Raw genomic sequence first — 19,113 nt, forward strand, 5'->3', positions numbered from 1 at the left:
AAACTTTAATTCATCACCACATGCACATCAGCATCATCTACGAAGCAAGATCTACATGTTTATGGCAAGAAAATAGCAAAAGAAGAAGATCAATTTTCGACCTACTTGAGATGGCAGTGACTGTACACGCGTGTTCAAGCTTCCAAACTCTCCAGATCAACTTCCTGAACCTTGCTTTGAAGCTTTATGCACAAAGAAATGCTTGAAAACTCCTAGATCTGATTCAATTTCAAACTTCCATTGACATGTTCATGTGCTTGAATGGCTCGAATTCCAGTTCAATTGTCCAATCCAATGGTTGATTCTTGTTCAATGGAGCATGATGAACATGATTATGCAAGAATATTGAAGAATTATGTGAAGAAAATTGAAAATCAAAGTGAGAGAATTTTGGAGGGAAATTGAGATTTTGGATCTGAAAAGTTAGTTTTCAGCAAAAACAGTTAGGGTTTGGCTTTTATATCATGTGTTAATGACACTGAAATCTCAATTAGGCAATGGATAAACAAGATTAGTGAAATATGGAGTGAAATGCAAAACATGCAAAATGTGATATCATGGCCATGCAACACGTGAACAGTGCCCATGCAAACTTCATCTTCACTTAAAACCAACCAATAAACATGATGGAAGTGGTATTTTGCTTGTATCTTAAACCAAATTTGAATTATCAAAATTCCCTAAAAAATGAACATTTATGAACAAATGATCATATGAACTTCTTCCATGCATGGCAAGGCTTCATTTGAAAAGTATTGGTCATGAGAAGTATTTTGCAAAAAGAATGGACCAATTTGGAGTTTTGAATCAAAAGTTATGCCACTTTGAAATTCCATGTATACTTTGTGATCATTTGGCCATAACTTCTCAACCAATCATTAGATGATCATGAAATAGGACTTTTTGAAAAGGGGAGAGAAAGATATCCAACTTTCATGTTCACGAAAAATCCATTTGAGACTTATTTGATGTTGAAAAATCAAGTTGAATGTGAACCAAAAACTTGCCATTTTTGGAAACTTGAAATTACAGGTCACTTTCCATTTTTGGAAACTTTTGTCATGACTTCAAAATCTTCAAGATAGATGTTTAGAATGACAAGTGGACCTCTTTTGAACATGATTGAGGTGTCTCAACTCATTTCCCCACCTCATAGCCCTCAGTTGACTGCACAATTGACTTTCTGGTCCTCAGATGACCTTGACATGCCCTGATCAGCTTGAACCTCTTCCACTTGGGGAAATGGCTCAGAAATGAAACCCTAGCTCATATAAATCCAATATAACAATCATGTGATCCTCATCATCAGCAAATACCTCCTTTCTTTGAGAAGCCCTGGTTGAAAGAATGTCATTGATTAGGGTTGACCAGAGGTCAAAGCCCTAATCCAGATGAACTTGAGAATGAACAATGAAATCCTTGAAGATGACATAACCCTAATGATGGTAATATATGTAGCACCTCAAATTTGCACCCTACCTTTTGCATATTCATTTCATTTTTAGGTCATTAACATCACATTAACATTGCCTTAGCATTGCATAGCATATTGCATTTTATCATGCGAGACTGATCAGAAGAAGTCATCTGTGCAAGAGAGCAAGGGATTTTCATGTTGGAAAAGATCCAAGGTTCATTTTGATGCAATTTGGCCAAGGTTGGGGGCTCAGGAGTCCACAGTGCATGACCAAGTCATCTAAGACCTATAAAAGTCAATTGTGAGTCGACTGAGGGCTAGGAGGTGGAGAGATGGTTTGAGACGCTTCCGTCATGTCCCAAAGAAGGTCATTTGTCATTGCAAATACTTATCTTGAAGAAGAAATCATTTCGTCCTTTCTCCGAACTAATATTGGAAATTCAAGTTGAGTTGGATGATCCTAGTTGATTACTGGAAAGTTGATTTGGTTTTGGAGATTTAACCGTGGTTGCATTAAGCCCATTCATTTCCTTTTGTTAAGCCCACAAGTTTATCCCATTAACCATTTTTTTCATATCCATATCTCATCTTGAAAATCTCATAAGCCCATTAAGCCCATTTACCCAATTTTAATCCAAGTTCATTAATCCATTTGTATCCATTTGGTTTAACCCATACCCATTTAATCAAAATCTAAATCCACTTTTATTTTTAGAACCCATTCATTACCATATCCATTTCTAGTTAACCAAATCCATTTAACCATTTTTTAACGGCTATCCAAATTCCATATCCCTCAAAACCACTTTTATTCCAATTTAATCATTATCCAATTTCATATCCATTTTTTTTACTCATATCCATTTCAAATCCAATTCAATTTCATTGTTAATATCCAAGTTTATTCGTCCAAATCATCATCCAATCAACCCATATTTCATTTTATTAAACCAACTCACCATTATCCAAACCATTTTTGCATTCATAAAAAATTTTCTGCATTTACAATATAACAAAATTCTGCATTTGCATAAACCAAATTCTGCATTGCAAAACCAAAATTCTGCATTGCATAAACCAAATTCTGCATTCATAAAAAAATTCTGCATTTACAATATAACAAAAATTCTGCATTGCATAAACCAAATTCTGCATTGCATCATAAAAATTCTGCATCTGCATTATAAAATTCTGCATAATTTAAAACAAAATTCTGCATCATAAAAAATCTGCATTAAAAATTCAGCAACACATCAAAAAATTCTGCATAATAGGCATGTGGAAATTCTGCATAAAATGCACCAAAAAGCTGTTGAGCCAAAACCAAACACAAGCAGCAAGCTTCACCAAGCGGTGCAAAGCTTCAAGCCAAGCTTCTAAAGCTACTTCCAAGCTCCAACCTGCAGAGCACAAAGCCGTTCACAATAGCTCATTCAAAAACGCAGCTCAAAGCCAAAGCTAAAACCGCGGCAACAAACGCAAGCCAATGCGTAAGCCACGACTTGTGATCCAGCTGCAAAAGGTGCAAAACGCAGGTGAATAAGCAAAGCTCCAGTGAATACATAAGCCAAATCCAACGGTAATGCATTGACACCAACCGCAAAGCCTGCAACAATGAAATAACAGAATTTTTCATTCACAACTAACTAACAAACTATAACCAAAAAAACTCATCTCTATAAATTCTCCTTCCCTCTCTCAAATTCGGTTTCCTCTCTTCAATTCCTTCACCAAACTCCATAGTCTTCACCTTCTATCACCGTAACCGTAACCTTCACTTTCTTCTCCAATCTTCAACATCAAGAACCACCACTTCAACTTCCTCTTCCCAACCGAGATTCTTCTTCTTCAACCAAATCTTCACTCTTCCATTCGGCATAACTATCATCATCACAACCGAACCACAGAGGATCCTGCAACAATTCTGCAGCAATTCTCTCCATTCTCAGAGGTGATAAGCAGAAGGAGATAGCAGAAGTAGATGAGGAAAAATCGGATCGCACCTTTGGGAATTCGATAGTCCTCTCTCTCCTTTGATCATCGACTCCAATCTTTTCTTCATCGATGCCTTGATCTTCATCGCGACGACGCTTCACCACCGCGTTGCCGTCGATCCGGCGACTCGAACTCTCGTCGTCACCATACTAACTACGGTTCATCCTTCGCAACCAAGGATAGCAACAAATAGCGGCGTGTTCTTCTGAGCGGGTAACGGTGAGTTTGCACAAGGAGTAGTGAAGAGCTGTGATTCGAAGTTTCGTCATCGCCGCAATCGCGTTCAAGCATCGTCCCTGCCGTCATCACCGATTAGCAAAGAAAACCAGAAGAAGTAGCAAGAAGATCAAGAGGAAGAGGAAGCAGAGACCGGAATCGGAAAGAGGGAAGAGATCCAATACCTATTCACGGTGTAATTTCGATCTGGTTAGTTTTCTTGCTTCCACTTGTATGTTTCTGCGTACAAAAGTCGGTTCACTCGCGACGTGGTTCCGATCCCGCCTCCTTTGGATTCTGCATGCATAAGGACGAATGGAACGTGGATGTAAAATGCCGATGATTGGAGTGGCGGTGATCATGGAGGCTTCGTTCTTCGTTTTCCTGTTGTTCGCTTCGCACGCACACCAGACAGATTGGAAGCGAAGATGGAAGTTGCGATGGACTTCGTATTGTATTACGGTTCGGAGATCCGTTTCGCCATGGATGAACCGGTTTCGGCGGGTATAACTGAGTCTGATTTGGGATTTAGGTCCAAACAATCGTTCACTGTGCTAGGCCTAATTTCACTTTAGTTAATTAGGACTTAGGATATAGTTTAGGTATAGTTTAGAATTGTAATTAGTTTTTAGGATGAGTAGTATGTTAATTAGGAATTCTAAGAATTTTGGAAATCGATTTGTTTAGGAAATTAGGTTTATTAGAAATAGTAGGTTAATTAGAATTAGATAGATTTTTTTGGAAATATTAATTTTGATTAAAATTTGGATTAAATGATACGTGAATTAGTGTAATAGACTTTTAGAAATATTAGAATTAATTGATATTAGCTTAATTTTGAAATTCTAGGTAATTAGGATTCTTAGTTTAGTTAGAAATTTTAGTTTAGGAATTAGACTTAAATAGTCTTAGGAATATTAAACCTTGATTAAACTTTTAGGATTTTAGAATATTGATTAGATTAGTCTAATAGAATTTTAGATAATTAGCCTTTTTTAGAATTTTAATTAGGTATTAAAATTTGGTTAGAATTTAATTAGAAAATAATTAGAAATAATTTTAGGATTAGAATATGTTAGAAATAATTTTAGAAATATTAAATCTAGTTTAGATATAATTAGAATTTTCATGTATAGATATTAACCCTTAACTGTGAAATGACTATTCTACCCCTAGGCTTAGAAATAATTCAATCTTGCATGCTCCCTTAATTTTAGGACATATTATCTCTTGAGTAAATGAATTTCATGTGGAGTGTCAGCTGCTGTTCTGGATTTTTTCCCTCTTTTAACCCTAGGCTTTGACCTAGTGGTTTGGACTCACTGTTTGGATTATGGATTTCAGGTTCAAAGGCACATTGCCATGATTGGAGTGCCTCATTCATTTAAGCCTGATTATTGGTTGATGTTGGCTAACATTGTGTTGTTTTGTAGGCTTTGAGAACAAATTCACTTGTGCTTGTGCCTTGCTCCTTGTCTGATGATGCTTTGTCTGTCTGTTTAATATTGACTGCTGGTTGTTTGTCTATACAGTTTAACTGATTGTTTTAGATTTTTTCACAGGTACCTAAGTGGCTTTGAGTTCATTTTGAACTTTGCTTTGCTTTGCTTAAGCAACTTGCATTGAGGTATAACTTCCTAACTTCATGTAGTCTGGAGACCCGGTCTGTTATTTGACCGGGCAAACTGTCTGAAGTCCTCCTTAAGAGGCAATGCTTGTGTATGTTTATATTTGTCCTAAGCAGGGAAAGTCCTCATTTGAGGCAATTGGTGGAAGGTAGGGATAAGCAATCTATCCCCCACTATTCAGTGAGTCTTCTCCTTGCTCCCATTACATGGTTGTAGCATTGAGATCCAAGCCCAAGATCTTGTACATTGTACAGTCGAGTCTATGTCCTGAGCGTAGAAGGGTCCCCCCATTCTGGACCCACGCTCCCTTGTCTGATGCTCTCTCTGACTTGAGATAGAAGCAATGAGGCACACCCCTCATCACCTTTCATCTAGCTTCACCTTAGCCCCTCAATGGCAAGGTTAAGAGCTAACCTGACCCCGATACAGAGGCTTGTTTGTTGAGGTTGATATGACCCCTCGACTAAAGCCTAACCCTGATGTTTGAGCCCCCTTGTTGGTGTGTTTATTTCATGCTGTATATGTTTGTGTGGTGTGATTGTATCCCCTAGGTTTGCTAGACTCCGCGTAGTCTCGTTTGCATGACAATTAAGGTAGCACGGTTCCTTCGTATAGGACTTCCTTTCTTGCTTGAGCTTTCCTAAAACACAAACAAACATTATCCCCTCTTAAGGATACGTCAACTCCTTCTGCTACAGGTGAGTAAGTCTCCAAAGGTCGAGCATCAGGTAGATTGCGTAGTGACGTTATCCACTTAAAAAACACAAACCAACAGGAATAGTTTAGCCGAACTACGGCAACTCTGATTCTCATGTCCAGATGAGATACGTAGGCACGAGATGCGATGTCTTGTCGAGTTTGACTAACCACTAACACTAACTCTTTTCTCTCACCCCTGTGTGATTGAGATCTATTCTTTTCTCTCGCCCTCGTTGCGATTGAGACCTTCCCCTTTCTCTTGCCCTAGTTGCAATCGAGACCCTTCTCCTTGTGTGCGTTTTTGGTTCGGATGCTGACATAATTCCATCAATTGGTTGTCGGGCTCCATGTTTGCCCTTTTGAGTGCGTTTTTGGTTCGGATGCTGATGTAAGTCCAGTGATTGGCATTCAGGCTCCACGTTTGCCTTTGCCTGTTTCTGTTTGTGTGCGTGTCAGCCGAGCTACGGATGCTCTGATTCTCCTTCGTCCAAAGGAGATACGTATGCATAGGATGCGATATCCTAGCGAGCATGTGTCATTTCCCCAGTCCGAACTACTTTGACTCTGATGTCTATGCTTGATAGACTAAGTAGGCCCAGGATACAATATCCTGCCGAGTCAGTCTTGTCTGTTTTCTTGCGTCTCTTTCAGCCAGTGTGTGTGTGTGTTTGAGCAGCGATTTTAGCAACCATTTTCCTTCCTATAGTGCGTGGATCCCGTCGAGTACGACGGATGCGTAGGGGTGCTAATACCTTCCCTTCGCATAACCGACTCCCGATCCCATTCTCTTTGGTCGCGAGACCACGTCTTTTTCCAGGTTTACTCTGAGCGTTTCCTTTCCCTCTTTTTGGGATAAATAACGCACGGTGGCGGCTCTGTTGTTCTTTCTTTCCCGCCGGTTTTTCGCGTAATGCGACAGCTGGCGACTCTGCTGGGGATTATAGAGAGAAGTTGACCTGTGCTGGTCCTTCTTCCCTGAGCGAGTCTCTCCTAGCGCTCTCTAGGTTAGGGTTTTGGTTGCTATCTGCTGTTATTTATTGCATTCATTCATTTACTGTTTGCATTTATTGTTTGCATTTATGTTTGCATTCATTCATATTCATCTGTTGTGTTGGCTGTGTGTTCTCTGTTTGGGGTGGGAGTTACTCGAGGTAAAAGGCCCAATACCCAGGCTATGAGTGCAATCTAGGAAACTTAGGAATAGAGTGATTCATGGGAAGCGGGTGGTATGGCGCCACTTAGCGGAACATTGATATCACGAGCAGTTCAGACCCTGGTGGGATATTATCGGTGCATACATCGGGTGTGCACAGGATGATATTCTGCGAAAGGTTATTTATGCTGCGTTTCTCTCGACCTTACCCTGGCCCAGATGACACCCGTGAGTGGGAGGGAATGATTATTACAGGTACAGTTGCTGACTGGTTGGTGACTTGTTGGTGACTCTTGGTACTGATGGTGACTGTGAATTGTGGACATTTATTTCTGGGACGCCGGAGTTCTGTCCGTGGTTTATCAGCGGGTTCCGTTTATTTCGGATCCCCGGGTTGAATTTGAAAGTACCGGTTCAGAGGATCTGGCTGTCATCCGTTCAATGGATGTTCCTGTGATAGTAATGTAATCTCCGGTTCCGTTTATTTCGGAACTCCCCAAGTCGGATTTATGGTGACTTAGTCCCGATGACTGTGACTGGTCCAGAGATTTGATGGGTCCTCAGATGACTTGGTGGCACAGTGACCTGCATTCATGCATTTGCATCGGTCTCATTTCGCATTCATCTGCATTCAACCCATGTCTAGCCGTATTCAGGGTCCATTTTTGATTAAGATTCTGGTTGAGAGATATCCAGATGTCAGAATGTTGTTGATGAAAAATTATTTGTCTCAGTGATGCTGGAATCAAAGGACAGAATATTCCTGATACGGGTAGACATTGCATGTGTGAGTCATACTAACCCATTTGCTGTTTTGTAGGTGTCAACCGGTGCGCATAGCCCGTCTGTTCAAATTTCCTGCTAGGGACGACAAATCCAAACTGATGGATCCACTCAACACCGGTAAAGGCAGACATGTTTGGGATCGGTTATCGGCCAGATCAAGAGTCGTCTAGACCAAACAGAGGACGTCGTCCACCGTACATCTTCGTCAGTGCAGAAATGCTGAATTCTGATCATGCCTGTTCAGTGGGTGAAGAGATCGACTGTGACCGCGAGCTCGAGTTGTGGATAAAGTCGTGCGTACCAGGCAATTGGAAGGCCTCCAAAATCACCATTGTCGCTCATCCGGAAGTGTAGTATTTCTGGGTTTTAGTTTGTTTGCATGAAAGCCATACGTTTTGCCCGAAACGTAATGGTCCATTGTAAGGGCCATCTCATGTGTTTCATTTTGCAACATTTTGCATCAGTAATAAATGGATGTTTTTGTGATCAAAAGCGGTGCTCCCTGTTTTTCACTTTTTGCAGTTTTTAAAACAAATAAAAATGGCAATGTTTTTATTTTCTTTCCTTTTGATTCATTTGGTTCCGACCACAAAAGTGATTACCTTTCTGATCTCATCGATAACAATTTGGTTACACCTCTGCATGACTTCGACAATCCGATCTATCATGCCGAAGAAGAAGGCGAAGAAGATTGTGATCTGCTGGAATTAGCCAGGTTGTTGAAACAAGAGGAGAAGGTGATTCAACCACACGAGGAGCGAGTCAAGATGGTAATCCCAAGTACCGCCGAGGTCAGAAGGGAAATGAAAGTTGAGGTCGCTTCAGAGGCAAGTCAAGAACAGAATGGTAGCCCTGTTGAAAGAGCAGGTTGATATCTTCACCTGGTGGCATCCAGATACACCGGGGTGGAATACCCATGTTATGGGGCACGAGCTACCACGAGAGAAGACTATCCTCTAGTAAAGAAGGTCGGTGCCACGGATCAAAGGTCTGCGGTGACTTTGTTTCATGATATGACTCATCATGAAATTGAATGCCATGTTGATGACATGATGACAAAGTCCCAAGTAGAAGAGGGGCCTCCGGTGGACTTGATCAAGTTGTTTGACCGGTCGGGATAACTCACACTGTTGAGTCAGAATCAGTGCACTTATGGAGTGCTGTCCGGTGAGCTGCCGAGGCTTGTTGGGGGCAAATCAGAGGAATCGAGGACGATCCTGTGAACAAAAAAAAAGAAGGAAAAAAAACAAGAAAAAAGAACAGTGCAATAGACGCCTGAACCAAAAACAAATAAAAGAGAAAGAAATCAATGGTCAGGTGGAATGATGACTGCCAAGGGGCATGGAAAAATGAAAAAAGAATAAGTTGCAGGAACCTCCGATTCTAATGCCTCCCGTGGAAGGAATAAATGTTGATTTGGTACTTGACAGCCCTCAAGGGGTCTAGGAGGTGTGTGGTGGGTCAGCATGACTAGTCTTGTCGAAAAGAGCATGCAATTTACCTAAGCAAAAAGTTTATCGACTGTGAAACAATACACTCACTGCTCGAGAAAACTTGATGTACTTTGGCATAGGCTGTTCGCCGACTGAGACAGTATGCTGGTTCATACCACCTTGTGGATGTCCAAAATGGATCTGATCAAGTATGTGCTTGAGGAGATAGCATTGAACAGACGGGTTGCGAGAGGGCAAATGATGTCGACTAAATACGATATTCGGTATACCTCCCAGAAAGCAATCAAGAGGAGGTATTGTATGGTTATCTCGCCTAGCAACCCATTGATGATTCTCAACCAAGGAAATTTAAAGTCCCTGATGAGGACATCTCGAGGTACTCAAATCGAAAGATTGAGAGTGACCGATCCCGGAGGAGGGGCCTGACCCTGAATCCGAACGGATTCTGATGTCTGATGGGGAAAGTTTAAAGTGAATGAGCTGGTGCTTCCCCGACAACATTTGAATGCACCAACGATGGTGGCTGAGTACGAAGTTGGTCCTGAGTGTTGTACTTCGGTACGTGCATCTACTGGGGCAGCGCCTTCCTCATTCAATATGGGATGGAAGTGATATTGCCTGCTGGAGGCCAGATCTCATTGTGGAGAGTCCGGATGGATGAGAAGTTTGAAAAAGGGCGAGTGGATGAGGACTCGGTATAGCGTGTTGAGCCTGATTGAGAAAAGAGGCTGACAGTTACTTGTCATGGGGCAGTTGTACCCAGTAAATGAAGTGTTGTTAACCGAGAAGTGCGACCTCGTGGGTATCATGAGAGATATGGTGTTGAAAAGGATCCTTCCTCCTCAACGATCGTGGGGCAAGCGGACACACAGTTATGAATGTCCATTCGTGGTCAAAAGGGTCTTCTCTGACAGAGCCTTATGGTTGACGACCACGGATGATGAGGATTTTCCATCCCCTGCGGATGCGGACGCAGTTAAAAGATACTTCGTGAAAAATTGACCCGCTGGACAAAAAAGAAAGAGTCCAGGCAAAAAAGGGGCATCCCGGCGAACCAAGAAAAAAAAAACAGAAAAGGTTCGGGCAAAAGTTAGGGATAATGAAAAAACTGTACACCCGGCAAGTCGAAAACCCCACAAGGGCGGCTTGGGCAAAAATGGGTATCCCGTGAACTGAAACCCGAAAAGGCGGTCCAGCCAAAAGAGGGATTGAGACGAACAACTACGTCCAGCATGATCGTTTGTGCTTTGGTTAAGACATCTCAGCTAATCTCCGACAGAGACCGATTGGAAGCGTCCTGTTCAGAAGGCCGAAAGTGCGGAAAGTCTTGAGGACATATGAGGTGTAACCGAGTTGGAACCCGATGAAATCACGGTTTCACATTGCCATTAGGATAGAGTTTTTCCTTTTGTGCGCAATCACCTCTTTCCAGGGATTGCTTCCTGTGTGTTGCTCGGTTTTGAGCTATCTTTTTTCAGTCAATAAAATGCGTATTCAGTCAAATAGTTTTGTTTTTGTTTTCATTACCGCTTTGATTACGAAAACATCTGTTTATTTTGATAAAGAATATTTGCATTTTGAAACATAGAGGTCCCTTCCGATGCATGCTTATGAGATTGAAATCTGGAAATCTTATTCGGAAGTTTGAGTGACCAAGATGTTGAAGTGTTGGCACGCCTGGGGCACGCTTTTATCTAACAATCTCTTGTGCAGGTGCTGTTAGATATCTTCATTCGCTGGCAAGTAGTGATATGGAGCCTTTTGACAAAAGATCCCCACAGAGTCCAACCAGGGGCAAGGGATAGACGAACGGTGAAAGGACGACGAAAGAAGGACGACGATCCTGGAAAGTTAACCAAGAGGACTCTTCAAAGTCTAAGGACTGGAAAGTTTGTATGAATCCCAGGAATTTGATCTTCGTGGGATGAATCAGAAAAGTCCAGGCAAGTCTGGGAGTTCTCAAAAGTGGAAAGCTGACACTGTGGGTGGACGATGGATGACGTTGTTCGACGACTTGACAGGCGTTCCGTACCCAATAGGCTGTATCCCCAGTGGGTGTGAGAGTGTTAGTTCCCTAACAAATTTGAGATCAGTGCCTCCTCAGCAAGCATGAAGGTTACCGTGTCCCCATCGGAGTTGTGGTTGTTTTCCAAGTCTGAAGCTGTCTTCCCAGCAGAGTTTGTGTTGATGGTTTTCCCTCAGCGAGGTCCCCCAAGCGGATCGGGTTCGGAGAAAATCATCCCCAGTAGAGATAAGCGTGGGTTGCCTCCCCTAGCAGGGTAATCTCCAAGCAGTATGGGTTCGATGGAGTTCACCCCCAGCAAAGGTTTGTCTTTCCCCAGCAGGGCGGAAATTGACGTGGTAATGAGATCCTCAGCACAGTTCCTGGAGTTCCCCGGTGTTGTCTCCGAAGGGGACGTGTTTTTATGCATTCATCATTTAGACAAGCATAGCATATTGCATCATTAGCGCATAGCCTTTCCATGTTCATGGGGCATTGTGTAAAACAAAAAAAAAACTCATGCATCAACATTGCAAACATGTCCATTAGCCCTAGGCAGTGGTGACCAGCCGAGATTGGGTTGTTGGAAAGAGTTTAGCATCGCTTGGATCGAGATGCGATGTCTTGTCGAGTTTGACTAACCACTAACACTAACTCTTTTCTCTCACCCCTGTGTGATTGAGATCTATTCTTTTCTCTCGCCCTCGTTGCGATTGAGACCTTCCCCTTTCTCTTGCCCTAGTTGCAATCGAGACCCTTCTCCTTGTGTGCGTTTTTGGTTCGGATGCTGACATAATTCCATCAATTGGTTGTCGGGCTCCATGTTTGCCCTTTTGAGTGCGTTTTTGGTTCGGATGCTGATGTAAGTCCAGTGATTGGCATTCAGGCTCCACGTTTGCCTTTGCCTGTTTCTGTTTGTGTGCGTGTCAGCCGAGCTACGGATGCTCTGATTCTCCTTCGTCCAAAGGAGATACGTATGCATAGGATGCGATATCCTAGCGAGCATGTGTCATTTCCCCAGTCCGAACTACTTTGACTCTGATGTCTATGCTTGATAGACTAAGTAGGCCCAGGATACAATATCCTGCCGAGTCAGTCTTGTCTGTTTTCTTGCGTCTCTTTCAGCCAGTGTGTGTGTGTGTTTGAGCAGCGATTTTAGCAACCATTTTCCTTCCTATAGTGCGTGGATCCCGTCGAGTACGACGGATGCGTAGGGGTGCTAATACCTTCCCTTCGCATAACCGACTCCCGATCCCATTCTCTTTGGTCGCGAGACCACGTCTTTTTCCAGGTTTACTCTGAGCGTTTCCTTTCCCTCTTTTTGGGATAAATAACGCACGGTGGCGGCTCTGTTGTTCTTTCTTTCCCGCCGGTTTTTCGCGTAATGCGACAGCTGGCGACTCTGCTGGGGATTATAGAGAGAAGTTGACCTGTGCTGGTCCTTCTTCCCTGAGCGAGTCTCTCCTAGCGCTCTCTAGGTTAGGGTTTTGGTTGCTATCTGCTGTTATTTATTGCATTCATTCATTTACTGTTTGCATTTATTGTTTGCATTTATGTTTGCATTCATTCATATTCATCTGTTGTGTTGGCTGTGTGTTCTCTGTTTGGGGTGGGAGTTACTCGAGGTAAAAGGCCCAATACCCAGGCTATGAGTGCAATCTAGGAAACTTAGGAATAGAGTGATTCATGGGAAGCGGGTGGTATGGCGCCACTTAGCGGAACATTGATATCACGAGCAGTTCAGACCCTGGTGGGATATTATCGGTGCATACATCGGGTGTGCACAGGATGATATTCTGCGAAAGGTTATTTATGCTGCGTTTCTCTCGACCTTACCCTGGCCCAGATGACACCCGTGAGTGGGAGGGAATGATTATTACAGGTACAGTTGCTGACTGGTTGGTGACTTGTTGGTGACTCTTGGTACTGATGGTGACTGTGAATTGTGGACATTTATTTCTGGGACGCCGGAGTTCTGTCCGTGGTTTATCAGCGGGTTCCGTTTATTTCGGATCCCCGGGTTGAATTTGAAAGTACCGGTTCAGAGGATCTGGCTGTCATCCGTTCAATGGATGTTCCTGTGATAGTAATGTAATCTCCGGTTCCGTTTATTTCGGAACTCCCCAAGTCGGATTTATGGTGACTTAGTCCCGATGACTGTGACTGGTCCAGAGATTTGATGGGTCCTCAGATGACTTGGTGGCACAGTGACCTGCATTCATGCATTTGCATCGGTCTCATTTCGCATTCATCTGCATTCAACCCATGTCTAGCCGTATTCAGGGTCCATTTTTGATTAAGATTCTGGTTGAGAGATATCCAGATGTCAGAATGTTGTTGATGAAAAATTATTTGTCTCAGTGATGCTGGAATCAAAGGACAGAATATTCCTGATACGGGTAGACATTGCATGTGTGAGTCATACTAACCCATTTGCTGTTTTGTAGGTGTCAACCGGTGCGCATAGCCCGTCTGTTCAAATTTCCTGCTAGGGACGACAAATCCAAACTGATGGATCCACTCAACACCGGTAAAGGCAGACATGTTTGGGATCGGTTATCGGCCAGATCAAGAGTCGTCTAGACCAAACAGAGGACGTCGTCCACCGTACATCTTCGTCAGTGCAGAAATGCTGAATTCTGATCATGCCTGTTCAGTGGGTGAAGAGATCGACTGTGACCGCGAGCTCGAGTTGTGGATAAAGTCGTGCGTACCAGGCAATTGGAAGGCCTCCAAAATCACCATTGTCGCTCATCCGGAAGTGTAGTATTTCTGGGTTTTAGTTTGTTTGCATGAAAGCCATACGTTTTGCCCGAAACGTAATGGTCCATTGTAAGGGCCATCTCATGTGTTTCATTTTGCAACATTTTGCATCAGTAATAAATGGATGTTTTTGTGATCAAAAGCGGTGCTCCCTGTTTTTCACTTTTTGCAGTTTTTAAAACAAATAAAAATGGCAATGTTTTTATTTTCTTTCCTTTTGATTCATTTGGTTCCGACCACAAAAGTGATTACCTTTCTGATCTCATCGATAACAATTTGGTTACACCTCTGCATGACTTCGACAATCCGATCTATCATGCCGAAGAAGAAGGCGAAGAAGATTGTGATCTGCTGGAATTAGCCAGGTTGTTGAAACAAGAGGAGAAGGTGATTCAACCACACGAGGAGCGAGTCAAGATGGTAATCCCAAGTACCGCCGAGGTCAGAAGGGAAATGAAAGTTGAGGTCGCTTCAGAGGCAAGTCAAGAACAGAATGGTAGCCCTGTTGAAAGAGCAGGTTGATATCTTCACCTGGTGGCATCCAGATACACCGGGGTGGAATACCCATGTTATGGGGCACGAGCTACCACGAGAGAAGACTATCCTCTAGTAAAGAAGGTCGGTGCCACGGATCAAAGGTCTGCGGTGACTTTGTTTCATGATATGACTCATCATGAAATTGAATGCCATGTTGATGACATGATGACAAAGTCCCAAGTAGAAGAGGGGCCTCCGGTGGACTTGATCAAGTTGTTTGACCGGTCGGGATAACTCACACTGTTGAGTCAGAATCAGTGCACTTATGGAGTGCTGTCCGGTGAGCTGCCGAGGCTTGTTGGGGGCAAATCAGAGGAATCGAGGACGATCCTGTGAACAAAAAAAAGAAGGAAAAAAAACAAGAAAAAAGAACAGTGCAATAGACGCCTGAACCAAAAACAAATAAAAGAGAAAGAAATCAATGGTCAGGTGGAATGATGACTGCCAAGGGGCATGGAAAAATGAAAAAAGAATAAGTTGCAGGAACCTCCGATTCTAATGCCTCCCGTGGAAGGAATAAATGTTGATTTGGTACTTGACAGCCCTCAAGGGGTCTAGGAGGTGTGTGGTGGGTCAGCATGACTAGTCTTGTCGAAAAGAGCATGCAATTTACCTAAGCAAAAAGTTTATCGACTGTGAAACAATACACTCACTGCTCGAGAAAACTTGATGTACTTTGGCATAGGCTGTTCGCCGACTGAGACAGTATGCTGGTTCATACCACCTTGTGGATGTCCAAAATGGATCTGATCAAGTATGTGCTTGAGGAGATAGCATTGAACAGACGGGTTGCGAGAGGGCAAATGATGTCGACTAAATACGATATTCGGTATACCTCCCAGAAAGCAATCAAGAGGAGGTATTGTATGGTTATCTCGCCTAGCAACCCATTGATGATTCTCAACCAAGGAAATTTAAAGTCCCTGATGAGGACATCTCGAGGTACTCAAATCGAAAGATTGAGAGTGACCGATCCCGGAGGAGGGGCCTGACCCTGAATCCGAACGGATTCTGATGTCTGATGGGGAAAGTTTAAAGTGAATGAGCTGGTGCTTCCCCGACAACATTTGAATGCACCAACGATGGTGGCTGAGTACGAAGTTGGTCCTGAGTGTTGTACTTCGGTACGTGCATCTACTGGGGCAGCGCCTTCCTCATTCAATATGGGATGGAAGTGATATTGCCTGCTGGAGGCCAGATCTCATTGTGGAGAGTCCGGATGGATGAGAAGTTTGAAAAAGGGCGAGTGGATGAGGACTCGGTATAGCGTGTTGAGCCTGATTGAGAAAAGAGGCTGACAGTTACTTGTCATGGGGCAGTTGTACCCAGTAAATGAAGTGTTGTTAACCGAGAAGTGCGACCTCGTGGGTATCATGAGAGATATGGTGTTGAAAAGGATCCTTCCTCCTCAACGATCGTGGGGCAAGCGGACACACAGTTATGAATGTCCATTCGTGGTCAAAAGGGTCTTCTCTGACAGAGCCTTATGGTTGACGACCACGGATGATGAGGATTTTCCATCCCCTGCGGATGCGGACGCAGTTAAAAGATACTTCGTGAAAAATTGACCCGCTGGACAAAAAAGAAAGAGTCCAGGCAAAAAAGGGGCATCCCGGCGAACCAAGAAAAAAAAACAGAAAAGGTTCGGGCAAAAGTTAGGGATAATGAAAAAACTGTACACCCGGCAAGTCGAAAACCCCACAAGGGCGGCTTGGGCAAAAATGGGTATCCCGGTGAACTGAAACCCGAAAAGGCGGTCCAGCCAAAAGAGGGATTGAGACGAACAACTACGTCCAGCATGATCGTTTGTGCTTTGGTTAAGACATCTCAGCTAATCTCCGACAGAGACCGATTGGAAGCGTCCTGTTCAGAAGGCCGAAAGTGCGGAAAGTCTTGAGGACATATGAGGTGTAACCGAGTTGGAACCCGATGAAATCACGGTTTCACATTGCCATTAGGATAGAGTTTTTCCTTTTGTGCGCAATCACCTCTTTCCAGGGATTGCTTCCTGTGTGTTGCTCGGTTTTGAGCTATCTTTTTTCAGTCAATAAAATGCGTATTCAGTCAAATAGTTTTGTTTTTGTTTTCATTACCGCTTTGATTACGAAAACATCTGTTTATTTTGATAAAGAATATTTGCATTTTGAAACATAGAGGTCCCTTCCGATGCATGCTTATGAGATTGAAATCTGGAAATCTTATTCGGAAGTTTGAGTGACCAAGATGTTGAAGTGTTGGCACGCCTGGGGCACGCTTTTATCTAACAATCTCTTGTGCAGGTGCTGTTAGATATCTTCATTCGCTGGCAAGTAGTGATATGGAGCCTTTTGACAAAAGATCCCCACAGAGTCCAACCAGGGGCAAGGGATAGACGAACGGTGAAAGGACGACGAAAGAAGGACGACGATCCTGGAAAGTTAACCAAGAGGACTCTTCAAAGTCTAAGGACTGGAAAGTTTGTATGAATCCCAGGAATTTGATCTTCGTGGGATGAATCAGAAAAGTCCAGGCAAGTCTGGGAGTTCTCAAAAGTGGAAAGCTGACACTGTGGGTGGACGATGGATGACGTTGTTCGACGACTTGACAGGCGTTCCGTACCCAATAGGCTGTATCCCCAGTGGGTGTGAGAGTGTTAGTTCCCTAACAAATTTGAGATCAGTGCCTCCTCAGCAAGCATGAAGGTTACCGTGTCCCCATCGGAGTTGTGGTTGTTTTCCAAGTCTGAAGTTGTCTTCCCAGCAGAGTTTGTGTTGATGGTTTTCCCTCAGCGAGGTCCCCCAAGCGGATCGGGTTCGGAGAAAATCATCCCCAGTAGAGATAAGCGTGGGTTGCCTCCCCTAGCAGGGTAATCTCCAAGCAGTATGGGTTCGATGGAGTTCACCCCCAGCAAAGGTTTGTCTTTCCCCAGCAGGGCGGAAATTGACGTGGTAATGAGATCCTCAGCACAGTTCCTGGAGTTCCCCGGTGTTGTCTCCGAAGGGGACGTGTTTTTATGCATTCATCATTTAGACAAGCATAGCATATTGCATCATTAGCGCATAGCCTTTCCATGTTCATGGGGCATTGTGTAAAACAAAAAAAAAACTCATGCATCAACATTGCAAACATGTCCATTAGCCCTAGGCAGTGGTGACCAGCCGAGATTGGGTTGTTGGAAAGAGTTTAGCATCGCTTGGATCGACTTCAGAATTGGGTTCCCCAGCAGGGTTGAGAGAAGTGACCCCGCAAGTGAGTGGGTATCCCCAGCATTGTTACTCCCCAATTGGTAGCATCTTGCCAGCTTGGATCTTTTTCCTTAGCAGATGTGGGGGTGTCTGATCTCTCCATGTAGATTTGACCCTTTAAGCAGAAAATGTCTGTCATTTCCTTCTGCACTCCCCACGAGTTGTGTCCTCGTGGATGACGGTTGGTTCCGTTCCCTCCCACACATAATGGGACGGGTTTTCCCTAGTGAGTTCTTTCCTCATTAGGATGTCTTGGGTCAGTTTGCCTTTTTGGATCGATCCTGAATTGGCTTCCTTGTGGCTGTCTCCTGTTTTTCCCTGGGGCATAAATGAATAGTTGCTCACTAACCGGCACTCATTCATCTTACCCTCAGCGGAATTTGTGGGCCTCTACCTGCAACCCGGTAGTTGTAAGTCCTATCTTTGTGGTTTTCTACCTACAATCCGGTAGTTGTAAAATCCCACTTTCATCCCCTAGCAGAGGTAACCTTTGTGGTTCATGCTGTTTGTTGGCCTCTACCTGTAACCCGGTAGTTGTAAGTCCTATCTTTGTGGTTTTCTACCTACAATCCGGTAGTTGTAAAATCCCACTTTCCTCCCCTAGCAGAGGTAACCTTTGTGGTTCATTCTGTCGGTTGGCTTCTACCTACAACCCGGTAGTTGTAAGTCCTATCTTTGTGGTTTTCTACCTACTAGCTGGTAGTTGTAAAATCCCACGTTCTCTCCTTGTTGTGGAGTTAACCCTCTGTGCTCATCCTATTGATGACTGGTTGCTTTTCCGTGGTTTTCTGCCTACTAACCGGTAGATGTAATCCCCTCTTTGCAGTTATCAGTATCCAGTTTGCGGTATTGATATTCTTGTCCCATCTGGATACTCGCCTTGATCAAGCAGTATTGTCCCCAGTGGGTCTCCCCCTTTCTTTTGGGTATTTGCTCCGAGTTAGCAACTTTATCCTCTTTTGATTGGTCATCTTTGCGTACCTAGTCCTGGTACCCCGATGCCTTTCTTTTCGGTCGATTCATCCATCTAACAACCTGCAACCCGGTTATGGATAATCTTCCATGCGAGTGTGTTATCTACGTTTTGACGACTATAGATAATATGTCTCATGCGCTCTCTGGTCAGTCGTTTGATTGTTTTCTCCAGCAGAGTAAGATTCGTATTCCTCGTGGAAACGGATGTCCATCCTCTAACAAGTTTGCTTTCGCTCTCTTCAGGATGATGTCGGTCGCTTATCC

General features: G+C 43.5%; 1 long non-coding RNA gene across 1 annotated transcript; it reads right to left on the bottom strand.

Moving 5' to 3' along the window:
* Positions 1–2,575: 2,575 nt before the first annotated feature.
* LOC127085643 (uncharacterized) lies at positions 2,576–4,205 on the bottom strand. Its single transcript, XR_007789235.1, has 3 exons — positions 3,814–4,205; positions 3,421–3,708; positions 2,576–3,341 (listed from the first exon to the last, which is right to left on the bottom strand). It is a non-coding gene; the product is annotated as an uncharacterized LOC127085643 (long non-coding RNA).
* Between the last annotated feature and the right edge of the window lie 14,908 nt (positions 4,206–19,113).

Source organism: Lathyrus oleraceus, chromosome 5 (genome assembly GCF_024323335.1).
Source record: "Lathyrus oleraceus cultivar Zhongwan6 chromosome 5, CAAS_Psat_ZW6_1.0, whole genome shotgun sequence".
NCBI lineage: Eukaryota > Viridiplantae > Streptophyta > Magnoliopsida > Fabales > Fabaceae > Lathyrus > Lathyrus oleraceus.